This window comes from Chinchilla lanigera, unplaced genomic scaffold (genome assembly GCF_000276665.1).
Source record: "Chinchilla lanigera isolate Chin_1 unplaced genomic scaffold, ChiLan1.0 scaffold00084, whole genome shotgun sequence".
Classification (NCBI taxonomy): Eukaryota; Metazoa; Chordata; class Mammalia; order Rodentia; family Chinchillidae; genus Chinchilla; species Chinchilla lanigera.
The window spans coordinates 128725-138224 of record NW_004955485.1 but is presented as its reverse complement, the minus strand read 5'-3'; the positions used below and the strand labels follow the sequence as shown (position 1 = coordinate 138224).

At 39.1% G+C, this 9500-nt stretch overlaps 1 pseudogene; it reads right to left on the bottom strand.

Annotated features, from left to right (window-relative positions):
• Positions 1 to 7201: 7201 nt before the first annotated feature.
• LOC102011206 lies at positions 7202 to 8483 on the bottom strand (annotated as a pseudogene).
• Between the last annotated feature and the right edge of the window lie 1017 nt (positions 8484 to 9500).

Genomic DNA, 9500 nt, shown 5'->3' with positions numbered 1-9500 from the left:
TGTAGAGAGCTGATAACTTTATGGTAGTGACTCTGCCAGTCTACAAATACAGTATTTCTCTCAATTTATTTTGGTTTTGATTTCTCTCATCAAGTCTTTTTTTTTCAGCATTACACATGGCATACAGTATTGTTAAATTTATAAGTATTTTATGTTCTAAAGGCTGAATTTTAATAGTGCTAATTATTTTATATTTTAATTATTCATAGTGAATAGAAATAGGAAATATGATTGAAAACGTGGTATGTGTTTAAGAAATTACAGTAAAAAACATATTGCCAATAATTCCCCTTGAATTACTCCGCTTTGCTTTGAACACATTTATTCCATCATTCCCGTTTTCTGAAGGAGTTCTGAAAGTCCTCTTCTGTGAGTATTTTTGTTGTGCTGTGGCAATTGCTTTGATGTCCTCAAATGATTCAAAATGAGTATCTTTCATGTCATTTTGACTTGAGGAAGAGCCAGGGTGGCACGGTGCCAAATCCAGTGCCAGATCCACCTTCCTGGTGGATGAGGACGCATTGTGTTGTTCTTATGAGCCTACCTTTCCTTTGTATAGCAGTTGGCAGTAGCATTGACTGTACTTTTGATCACATGCTCAGGAAAGAGGACTTCCAGAACTTCTTCAGAAAGTAGCAAGGATGATTGAACAAGTGTTTCTAAACTGAGTTAGAAGTATTTTGAAGGGAATTTATAGTAATGTGTCTTTTAGTGTAACAAATTTTTAAATTTAAACATTTGCTATAGTTTTCAATCATGCATTGTATGACTAATTTTAAATATGCAAGCTGTGAAACACTATATATATATATATATAATATGTTACAGAATGAACACATTTATCACCACATGTGCGTACATTAGGTCCTCAGAACTTGTTCATCTGATAATTGAAAACTTGTACCCTTTAATCAATCTCTCCTTCATTTTCCTTTTGTAAAACTCAGGAAACTTCCCTTTAAACTTTCTGTTTCTAAGAGTTTGACTATTGCAGATTTCACAGATGAGTAAGCTCTTACAGTGTTTTTCTTGTGTCTGATTTAATTTAGCATAATGCCCTCTAGGGTTATTACAGATGGTAGGATTTTCTTCTTTTTTGTAGTTCAGTAAGATTGCGTGTGTGTGTGTGTGTGTGTGTGTGTGTGTGTGTGTGTACCTGTGTGCCGTACATATCACATTTTGATTATCTGCTCATGTGTTAATGAACACTAAGATTGTCATCACATTTGGCTATAGTGAGCATAGGGATGCATCTATCACTTCCAGATACAGATATTCATTTCCTTTGGGTATATGCCTGCAAGTGGGTTTGTTAGTCCATATAAAATTCTTTTAAAAATATGTGTATCTTTTCTTTCAAACCTGTACTTTTTAATGTTCTGTGGCATGAACAAGAAGTTAAACTTGCTACTGTTGTACGCTATATGAACCAAGAAGCCTGGAGAGAGGATTAGATTTTTGAGGTAAAATGTTCTCTGTGTTCTAGCTTCTCAAATTTTAATGTGCACTGGAATCACTAGATCTTGTAAAATGTGTATGCTCTCGTAGTTGGTCTCAGGATGGGACTTAAAATTCTATATTTCTGAGAAGTACCCAGTGATACCTTTTTAAAAAATTTTTTTTTTAAGGAAATTGTTCCAAAAAAATAGCAAAATACAAACAAAACAAAGCAAGGACATTAAAAAGATAGGGGTTTCAAACCAAATGATAGGGCTTAACAGTGGTTGTTATATTACACATTGTTATCTTCAATGAAGTTGCTCAGATTACCAGATGTAAGAATGGAAGATTGATCAAACCATTAAAGGGAATAAGAAAATCATAATTTAAAAGAACATTAGAGACAATACATTGTTTCACTAGACAGGATCGTAGGAATTCACCAATGGTTGTTATACTGCAAATTGTTGTCCTCATATAAGTTGTGCAGATTATCAGATATAAGCATGAAAAATTAGTCTAAATATAAAAAAACCTTTTAAACATTAACTGTTCCCCTTAACAAACCGTCAGACACCAGCAGTACAGTTATGCTGCTACTGATTTATGTACTACACTTCAAGTACAAGGTTAGACTTGGGAATTATCACGTTTTGTTATTAGTTCTAGAAGACATTAATGTTAATTTTTGAAAATGTTAATATGCATAGTACTTTTCAAAAAGACTTGATTTCTAGACAATAGGAGAAAATGATTAGAAGTATGTAAGCAAGTTGTTGATCCAGTTTCTATTTAAAAATAAAAGTTTTGTGAATGAAACAAACACGTACAGGACAAAAATATAAGGATGAAGGAGAGTTCTCTGAACAAGGAAGAGGGGCTAAACTCACCTTCAGTTACCCCAGGCAAGTCAGAAACAACTTATCACCACATTTTGATAATTAGCTCTGGTTTCTCCCCATAATGCTTCAAGTGCTTTAGGATGTATTCCTGGTGTTATTTACCATCTAAAATAAGTTGAGAGCAAAACCCTGTGTCTGTCTCTTGCAGCTTAGAGGCTGCAAAAGACAGAAATTACCAATTTGCAACTATTGTCCAGTGTACAGAAGAATAGCTTTTCCTTTCATTTATGCTTCCTATGGCTCTTGTATGCTTAAGGTGATTCTGCTTTCCCTTTATCAAATGTTCTTTCTAGGCATTGACTTAGGTAAAGAGCAATACTCAGTTATTCTTATTCTTATTTTTTTCTTATTCTTATTCTTATTCTTATTCTTATTCTTATTCTTATTCTTATTCTATTTCTGGTCAACTCAGACTGCTAAAGGCTAAGAGTTTATGATGTTGAGAAGAATTCTAAGTTTTGTTTGTGATTCATGAATTAAGTCTGCTAAGGAGTAGGCAAGGGAGCACATGTGTTAGGTGTTTTCCATCTGTGCTTGGTTGGCAGAAGACTCCTTGAAACCCTAGTGGGGCAATAGTTTATGAGCCCTACGCCCCATACCTGCTACAGTTAACCCCTCATGTTCTTTCCTTTTTCTCAGTACCACTGGGCCTGCTTTTGAGGGTAGCCTGCAGGTTTCAGCCTTAGAAGTTACTGCTGATCACCCAGGCAGATATGATTTTGTTCAATGTCTTCTTGTTATTACCTATTGTATGCAGTGGGCATTTGTAAACAGTCAATAATTTCCTGGCTAAGTAAGTTAAGAAGAGGATTTGTTAGTCTGTGTGCCTATCTTTCCTTTGAAGTAGTCAGGTTGTCTGTACCCTAAAGGGTATCTCCCCAGCTGGGAAGCTGCTCCTGAGTCAGTCACTACCAAACACCTTGTCTAGCTCGTGCTGTAAATTGTGATGGGATCCTAACTCCCCTGCTGTAGTGGCTCTGTTGACAGGTGAAGAAAGTTTATGAAGCTGTCGCTAACCTTTCAATAAAACCCTGGTGGGCATTGAAGCTAAGGTATCTAATTACACTCTGCTTGGGCCATGTTCTTATGGTCGTTTTCTTTGTTAGTCTTAAGAAAGTGGCAAGCCACAAAAAGATAAGTTGGAACCTTAGCAAATTATACAAGTTAAGTAAGAAATGAATTCTGTTTTTGCTGGCCTGCAGTGGTTTTGTTTAATGGGAATTGTACTGGTTCCTTTGGATCATCGTGGTTCTGAATTCTGCTTTGCCTCTAACTGGTGAGTGCTTGAAAAAATAATTAGCGTCTCTGGCCTTCATTGATTTCATCTGTAAATTGGAGATAATAACTACCTCTTGGGTAGTGGTATGAATATTTGGGGTACTTAGGATCTACCTTCATGTCTTTTTCCCTTCTTTCCTTGTGTTTCTATTTTCTTCCCTTTTGTTTGATGCAAGTGTTATTTTGATTGCATTTTCTTTGATCTTAATAGTTATAGTATTCCCATGTATTGTAGTGTTACCACTGGCTTTTCTAGGTAGGAACCAAACATGAATAGACCTAAAGAGAGGGTGGGGCCTTAATGACAGCAGGATTCAGAGACCTGGAAGTGGGTGCAGTTCAGAAGCCTTCAGAGCAAATGTGTCTTTATGGAATTGTTCAGGATCTCATTTATTCAATGGAAGATGAAACATAATAAGGAAAAGAGTACCTTAGAAATACATCCTTCAAATAAGACTTTGCCCAAGCCAAATTAGGATCTAGGTGATATTGCGTTAATTCATTAACTCATAAAGTCATTCAGTGATTAATTTCCCATTTACTTAGCATGTCTTGTGTGCTAGGTACTGTATCAGTTCTTGCTTCAAAGAGCTCATGATAGAGCAGTAGAAGGCAATTATAATACCATATGGCAGGTATCTCTACTTAACTAAAATGAAGACAAGGCTTCTTTTTTAACTTAAATCTCTTCTAGCTCTCTTATTATTAATAATAATGATAATAATTGTTCCTTCTCTTATTATTACCAGTCCCCCGCTGCAATAGGTTCTTCTTTTCTCTTATATATTTCTTTTGGTGGGAGAGGAAGTGGAGATACAATTTCGGGCAATAGTGACAGCAACAGGAAAGCTGGTGATTGATTGCTGAAAAGTCATGCTTGAGAAGACAATGTCCAAAAAGGAAGGCGGAGGCTCTCTTCAGAGGTCATTTTATTCATTCAATACAGGCAGTCCAGGAGCCGCCACCTCTAGATATGCAGTGTCATCTTGGCCCTCTTAGGCAACAGTCTCCTAGTCTGTACCTCATTTCAGAGTTAGCATTTCTGTGCCTCTCAAAAGACCAATAGCCATATAATCTATACGAACAATAGAAGATCCTTCCCACTCATGCACCATTTATTTTCTCATTTACAGAAGTTACTGAGGAGATATTTTATGGCAGGAAGATTCTAGACATGTGTTCTAGTGGGGACATGGCTCAAACACCCTACCTCAGAGAAATGGGACCAATAATGTGCACAAGGCACAAGACATGGTTACAAAGAAGGTAACAAATGTAGTCAGTTCTCCATATATCTTCAGTTTTTGCATCCATGGGGCCACAATAACAATTTTTATAACAATAAAAATACATACTTAAAAACAATACAGTGCAAATATTTATATAGCATATAGACTATTACATATTATAAGTGATCTAGAGATGATTTAATGTGCACAGGAGTTATTGTAGGTTATATGAAAATGCTATGCTATTTTTTTATAAGCACTGGTTTTCATGAGGTCCTGGGACCAATGCCTCATGGATACCAAGGCTGACTGCACAGCAGGAACCAGCAGGCACTGCCATGCAGAGGCACGGAGGAAGCCGATGTCTGCTGTCACTCAGCAGCCTGTGTCTACTGTGATAAAGACATGTGATTAATTACACACAGAGACCATATGCATATTCCCTTGCTTGCTAATTGCAATTAGTTGCAGGAGCAATGAACATAATGCTCTTGGTGAATGTCAGGGCATTTCACTGGATTCCCCTTGGTTCTCTGTGAAGCCACAATTAACTTCACTAATTATTCCCTTCACATGTGTTTCACTTAATGAAGAACCAAACGAATGAATGTTGATCTTTTAAATTTTTTTTTTTCCTAAAAGCCATCTTGGCTGCTATCCAGTTAACACCAACAATGGCTCTGTAGACATTGTGGGTAGCAAATCTGCCCAAAGCTGGTGGGGAGAGAAAGGAAACTTCAATTCAAGAATATCTTCATCCTTCCTCTAGGGACGGAAAGGCTGTCTGGACTGGCAATAAGCCACCCGGCACTTTTAGTTGGATGAGCTTTGGAAGCATTTGCAGCTGGTCTTAGCAGCTACTAATAGTGGAGCTGGCACACTAGAGGGGTGTGCTGGAGACAGGGCTAGGAAGGCAGGCCACCACAAATGAGTAAAACCCTTGATCCAACATCATGAATAGACACATCTGAGCAGCACAGTTCCTCTCCCTTAAAAATTACGTTGACTCACACATTTTCTTTCTTAAACTCCTATGGCTTTTCTCAACACCTCTGTGGATCTCCAATCCCCACCCTTACCTGTGTGCGTAGGGGTCAATCTAAATGTTTACAACTCTGGGTTCCTGTGTCCACGAATCTTGCCTTTACCCTGTTGTTGAATTGGTGTGAAACTTGGTACCTTCTTTGACTGATACACACTAACGCATATGTGCACACGCACATACTCCCAAAGCGTTCCTGAGGATGAGAATCTGGGGAGCCGTGAGCTTTTTAATCACATCACCCTGAACAAGGTTAGGTGGGAAAGCTGGCATCCTTTTCTTTTCTTTTAAATTGCTTTAATAGAAAAGACAATGATATTCTGCATTTCACATACTATTAAAAAGAAACCCAGTTTTAAAACATCTAATAAGTATTTAATGAAAATAAATGTTTTGAAAGGTGACAATGACCACAATGTTAGTCCTACTCAATCATTATAGATGCCTTTTTGATTTACATTTGGACAGTAGGTGGACAAAATATGAAACAGAATATGAACATCTTAAAACTATATTTTATGCAGGCTTTACCTTTTTGCTAAATCTTTGCATACTAGAAATGTACTCACAATGGCTGTAAAGATACTCAGCTAAAGTCCTCTTCAGTGATGTTAAAATGGCCCTCTACCAACTGCATATCCCTGCAAAACATTCTGTCTTTACAAAGTTAAAATAAAGCAAGAATTTGACGTGTTTCTCTAGGGAAGAGAGTCAGCTAAAAAAGAGAACATTAACTGAGCATTAGTGACCAGTGTAAGAAAATCAGTTCAATCTAGAAAGACACATGATTATTCTACATGGCTTGGTCAGGTTAGAATAATACAACTCACTCAATAAGTAAGTCAATGACACTGTAGAAGTGAGTAACATGAAGCAGAGTCCTTTCTTTAAATTCACACATATTAATCCTATTACATCAACTGTAAAGCACTGAATCTATCAAAATAACATGTCTTACCATAATACAAATGTCAAACCATTACTGGAGATATTTTCTCTAAAATGCACAATTTGGGAAACCTTCACCATAGTGTGCACTTGATCAGTGTGTACAGGATAGACAAAATAGGCACCTCCATGGTAATTTTTTTATTAAGTAAAAACACATTAGGAAACAAGAAGGTAAGCAGCACTTGAAGCCTTGAACATTGGTAACTAAATGCTGGTACCCAAATGATCTAGCTAGTTAAGTGTTACTAAGAACTGCAAAAAAGGAGCCTTTTTTGACTTCACATTTTAATTCTAGTAGAGACAAGAATTTGTCTGCACATACAGTTCTGTCACCTGATGGTGGGTAGAATGCTAGCCCTTCATGTGTCCTGTACTTTGGAGAGCGGACCTGACTCTGGAGCACTCGCCTTAATGACATTCTGAATTTCCTTGAATTTTGGATGGTCCTTGTCAGCCACCAGCTGTAGCAGAACAGCTTCGCTCCAGGCAACTATGATCCCGGTTTGAGCAAAGTGCTCCAGAGCAAACGTCCTGTCCATCATGCTTCTTGATGAGGTGGAGTTAGCAACAATATCAACCTTGATACCTCCATCAACAAGTTCCAGAGCAGTTTGTTGGATGTATGCATGAATTTCTGCTCCAGCACTCCTGACTCCAGGAATCTCTGCTAATGCTTCTTCTTCTTCTGGTAACACCATTGAAAACTTGTTCTTTGGAAGTACCAGCTTCACACCTGTTAAATCAATTTCTTGAACAGTGCTTCCAAGACCTTTGAGGTATTGTTCTGTTACAATAACTGGAATTCCTAAAATCCGGGCCCCTTGCCGCAGTCTTTGCCCCACGCTTATAATATCCGCAAAATACTCTATGGCTGGTCTGAACCTTTCCTGCATATCACAGCAAGAAAAAACAAAAATAAAAACAAAGCAAAACAAAACAAATCACTGCTTGAAGGTGTAAGGTTTCCCAGGGTGGTGAGCTGGATCTGCAGCAGCGCCAGGCGCACCTTGCAGCGCTCACTCACCAGGAAGCCCTTCCGGCGTGCCCACGTACCGGCCCCACTCCTCGCTGAAGAGCTACACGACAAATTTGCAATGCGGGTCGATCTGGTCGTCGTACAGGCTGGGGAACTTTTGGATGCGCAGCTCGTAGCCCGAGCCGTGCGGCACCGACAGAGAAGCAGAGGAGCACCGGCACTGAGCCTGACTGCGCCCCCGAGACCCCGCTCGTCACCGCGCCCTCGCACCCTGGGGACCTGGTATCCTTTTCTTAAACCGTCCTGTAAGCTCCTCACCACATGGGATTCTTCGCTCATCTGGTCTCGCTGGGTCTACCTTTGAGGGACAACACATTCCTCTCTTTACCCTCTGCAGAGGAATTTAATAATTCTTCTGTAAAAGCTTGGGGATTCTCTGCTTCAACTGTACTCACAAAATTCTTCCCCACTAAAGACGAAGAGGATGAGGCAAGACAGAGTTCTCTCTTTAGCAGCGCTTCTCAGGCCAGTTGCTAGGACAGTGGTTCTTTCCACTTCATCATACCCACAATGCACCTTGCTCCTTTGGTCTCCGGAACTCCGGTGAGTTTTCCCATATCCTGTGGAGAGTTGCAATAGCATTCTGAGCCAGGCAAGGTGGCCATGGTTTATGGGAACATTTTACAGAGAAGGAAACTTGAACTTTGATGTGACAAATACCCAAATGGACAGATCTGGTTCTTCTTTCTGCTTTGTGGAGGTGTGTGAAGGATGAGGACATAAGACTCATCTCACTTGGCCCTTCCAAATCTCCTTTGCTGTCTTCCCAATGCCATTTTGCTTTAAGGCGGTGCTCTGAGGTAGATGAAGCCATGTGAGAGAAGCCGATTTGTATTGGCATGTTTGCAGCTTTTCTCAACACTATGGAAATTTTATGCCAGGTATTTCTTTGTTGAGTTAAATCTTGGAAATGGCCTACATGTCCATCAGTGGATGAGTCTATAAAGAAAATGTGATACTTACACACAATGGAGTACTGCTCCGCCATAAAGAAAGAGGAACTTGAATCATTTGTAGGGAAATAAATTGAGACTGCAGTGTTAAGTGCAATACATCAGACACACAAGATAAATATCACATGGCTTCTCTTATACGAGAACCTCAAAGTCTGAATAAAGAAAAAATAGACAGGGAATAGGGAGAAAGGTCTTCCTCAAAGGGGGCGGGGATCAAGAGATGGAGAGACAGAGGGAGAAGAGGGAATGTGGATGAAAAGGGAATTAAGATGTGTTATGAACATGTGCCAGTGCCACAGAAGAAATGTAATCATGTGCAACACACAGGTAGTAATAAAAAAGGAGGAGTCCTATTCATTTCAGATGTTGCTAAATGTCTGGCCACATCCCTTGCTCTGTGCACTAAATGCCATTAGAACTCCTGCCCAGCCCACTGTTATGACAATCAAAGATGTCTTCAGGTTTTGCCAAATGTTGCTCTAGTTATGGACCCGTGGATTACACATCCCTGTGACAATGGTTTCTTACCTTTGTGACTTGGACTGTGGACAGTTAATCATGTCTGACATCTCAAAAGAGATGTGCCAGCCATGTCCTGCACATAGTAAAAATAAAAAAGGTTTTGAACTTGTATTTCCTTTTCTCTGGAAAGAGATCATACGCTTT